This window comes from Cherax quadricarinatus, chromosome 64 (assembly GCF_038502225.1).
Source record: "Cherax quadricarinatus isolate ZL_2023a chromosome 64, ASM3850222v1, whole genome shotgun sequence".
NCBI classification, from domain to species: domain Eukaryota; kingdom Metazoa; phylum Arthropoda; class Malacostraca; order Decapoda; family Parastacidae; genus Cherax; species Cherax quadricarinatus.
The window spans coordinates 10,040,206-10,044,605 of record NC_091355.1 but is presented as its reverse complement, the minus strand read 5'-3'; positions in this window follow the sequence as shown (position 1 = coordinate 10,044,605).

Sequence of the window (4,400 nt, the reverse complement as noted above, 5' to 3'; positions counted from 1 at the left end):
AGACTCCCGGATTGAAATCTTGGAGGCGAAAGACCTCAGACTGAAATCCTGACTGCGCTATTAAAGGTGGTCTTGGCTAGCCTATGTCTGATGGAAATGGCAGATCAAACACCGTGTCATGGTACTACAATGGTAGTTTCAACAGGACAAGCCTTTATAAAATATTGCTTATCTATGTTTCTGTATTACCTGACCTGTCGGCATCTTTGTGTCCTTCAAGCCGCCGAGTTTGTCAATCGGATCTTAACTGCAAGAAAAAAAAATGAAATGGGTCTTTCAGTATAAGAGAAGTACAGATGAAGCATTCTCCATTGAGCGTCTTGGCTCTCAAGTTTGGTTGGATGATGCGGAGCCGGAACACTGTAGACAAAATGAAAAGTTACCAGAGTTGAGACGCCAGCTCACACACCAGGAACAACACATGAACAAATATTTGAAATATTTTGATTATCTTTCAGGCAAAACTCATTCCCAGGTGAGCACTGAAGAGCCCCAGTTTGAGTCTCTTAAAGAACATCTGAATCGCCTCCAAGTGGTCTTTAACCACCTGTTCTAATGTCCTTTAGATCATATTAGAATATTTTCTTCCTATTCGGAGTATCTTTCAGATGAATATTTTCTAGTTTGAATCTCACGTGGCTGAGGTTTTAACTTATTTTAGTCACTGTAAGACGAATTTAATCTTAATACAGGGTACCTTTTACCTTATTTTAACCTTACAGGAAGCCCGTGAGCCTTATCGAACTTTAATGAGGCTATCTTGACATATGAAGGTCACGCTTCACTATTATATAGGATCCCCAGGAACAATTTTTGACGTGATGTGGTTAATTTCCCGAGACAAGTGATGTGAACAATCCTACATGCTTCCTCTGATGAACAACTACCAATTTCATTTGATTATTGATGTTATCAGTGTTTAAAGATTAGGCGATTTTTTTTTTTGTCAGGAATAATGTGTACTTTAATTGTTGTACTAATAATTACAACATTCTGGTCGGACTTTTAAAGTCAGTTATGAGATACTCGGGATGAAACTAGCTTTCTTATTAAGTCTTATTAATTGATGGAGATTACATGACTGAATTAACATGTTAACATACTTGTAAAACTTAAAAGACATTGTAACATTTTCATAACAAACTAGTAACAATAAAGTCCAACAGATCGATTTTGTACATCTATACATTTCTCGCTAAAATACCACTTTATGTTTATAATTCGCAAATAAACCACATTTAGGAAACCTTACATGACGTTTCGGTCGTTCCTCGACCATTATCAAGTGGCATCTCAAGATGAAGACGCAAGGAGCACTGTTCTACACCGTATAGCCCATGCAGGGAAAAAATGAAAGGAGAGTTGAAATGTGAAAGAAATATAAAACACAAGTCAACAGAAAAGGCGAGAAGGCAAATGATAGGTCAAATTACGAGTGTTTTGAAGACTAGAGCATTTGTCAATATAGTGAAAAAGACAGACATGGACTTAAATTCATAAGAGAAATGCTGTGTATAAGATGCAAGACGCCATCTGTGAATGGTAGATAGTGTGAGCAAAGGAACAGTTTACAGAACAACTATAAGCTCTGTCACGACAGAAAAAGAGTTATTAGTGTCATAAAGGTCAATATTTCTGTATTTTATTTTTTTTGTTTATCAGAAGGAAAGCGGCCAGTGTCACTAATGTATTAGAGAAGGCAGGAGGAGCAGGATATGGAATATACGGCGAAAGCATCACTGACAGAAGAATTATACTCTGAATTACTACGAAGTGAAATACTTTGGGGAAGTGCAAGTTTTATATGTAGAGGGCAGAGGACATTAACATATAGTAGAGTAAAAATATGTGTAAGGCAAAGTACAGAAGTTTTTGCAGGAGTGGATGTAGGAGAGAAGAACTTAGGCAAAGTTAATGAAACTGGGAGGACAACCAAACAAAGATTGCGCTTTCAAGAGTAGAAATTTACCAAGTCGAGAAATTGGAGATCGCAGAAGCCGGAGGCGCTGAGAAAAAGAAACAAGATCACTTTTATTGATAGAAAAAATATGGAAAGAGTGAATGTACATATTGCAGTACAGTTTCACAGATGAGTAGATATGAACATCAGAGGAAAGTAAGCAATGAGTCTGTTTCCTGGAGTTTACCAGTCAACTTGGAACTTAATAGACGGAGCAATTTTAAGATCAAGGCAAGATTGGAAAAAAATAATCATCTGCCGGAAAGTAAAGACATTTACACAACGAAAGCAGAGAAAAAGACGCACCCCAGTAGCGGGATGTACAATAGTTCCGAAATACTCAGTGTAAATGTCAGCCTTTGGCGTTGGTATCAACTAAGTTTTAGTTCATACTAGCGCCAAAGGTTTGAGAAATGTTACCTTGGAAGGGAAAATAAAGAGTTAGAATCCAAACATAGATGAATAAGATCAAGAACTACTTCAGAAGATATAGGAAGATCAAGTAGTCAATGCTTGTCCTTCACCCTGAGAAAACTGACAACATTCCTGCAAGGAATATTAGGTGAGAGAGACTCACCATCAAATACTACTGATAATTTTACCACTTCTTTTACTTCCTTCTTTGACCTTCTTCCTAACCTGTCTTGTTTTTCTCGCTCGTCCGAAACATTAAACGTTTCCTCTCTAAGTGTAGTTTATTTGTAACTTGTTCTTTCCACGGCATTGTGATATATTTTTTTCTAATATATATATATATATATATATATATATATATATATATATATATATATATATATATATATATATATATATATATATATATATATATATATATTACACTTAAATAATTTCAGGCGTGGCTTGAAAGTGCCTGACTGCATAACAAACCCAAATTTTGTAACAATTTAGTACCAGAATTGAGGATAAAACTTAAACTCCTTAATATTAAAGATAAAATATTAAAACATATGAAGTATAAGAGGAATGGGAAGCAGCTACGGTGGCAGGGAATGAAAACAATCTTATTGTAAACACTTAAATATATAGTCACTGTTGTCTACCGAGTTCACACCGTGGGGATAATTTTGCCGTAATTGTCACATATTGGACGGGACTGGAATGCATTCGTGAAAGTTGATTATGTGACATTAGCAGTAGAAAAGAAATCACTTTGTGAAGTGTCCAATATATTTGGTTACAGCCACAGAACAGAATAATACCCCACCGCTGAACATTTGCATAGATACTTAAAAACACTGCACACTTAACAGTGTTTGACGCAACATAATTTACGACGTCGCATGCTTAATTAAGTGTCTAACGTAACATTAGAAAATTCAACACAAACAAGCTGACTAATGATGCATTTAAAAAGGCAAGTAGACAATATTTTAGCTCATGATAAATAAGTATTATACGTGAATATTCATATAAAGAACTAACCTCATTTACAATATACATATAAATAGTAGAACTTCATTTTAATTATAATATATATATATATATATATATATATATATATATATATATATATATATATATATATATGTCGTGCCGAATAGGCAGAACTTGCGATCTTGGCTTAAATAGCAACGCTCATCTTGCCATATAGGACAAGCGAAAATTTGTGTATACAATAATTTCCCCAAAATCATTCTGAACCTAACGAAAAAAATATATTTCACTGTGTTTGTTTGGTATTAAATTATTGTAAACAAATCTAAAATATATTTAGTTGGGTTAGGCTAAAATAAATTGTTCTTGTTATAATAAGGTTAGGTAAGTTTTCTAAGATTCGTTTGGAGTAAAATGAAATTTTTTTCCATTAACATTAATGAAAAAATATATCTATAAACGTATAAGAGAAAATTTTAGAAAGGACTTAATTTTAAATGAGTTCTTGCTAATTGACCAGTTTTACATATTCGGCACGACATATATATATATACACACACACGTGTTTGTGTCGTGCCGAATAGGCAAAACTGGTCAGTTAGCAAGAACTCATTTAAAATTAAGTCTTTTCTAAAAATTTTTTCTTATACTTTTAAAGATATATTTTTTCATTTATGTTTATTTAAACTTTAATAATATTGTACCAAAAGAACCTTAGAAAACTTACCAAACCTTATTATAACAAACACAATTTAATTCAGCCTAATCTAACTAAATATATTTTAGATAAGTTTACAATAATTTAATAATAAACAAACAATTAAATATATTTTTTTCGTTAGGTTCAGAAAGATTTTTGCGGAATTATTGCATACACAAATTTTCGCTTGTCTTATTCGGCAAGAAGGGCGTTGCTATTTAAGCGGAAATCGCAAGTTTGCCTATTCGGCACGACATATATATATATATATATATATATATATATATATATATATATATATATATATATATATATATATATATATATATATATATATATACGTTT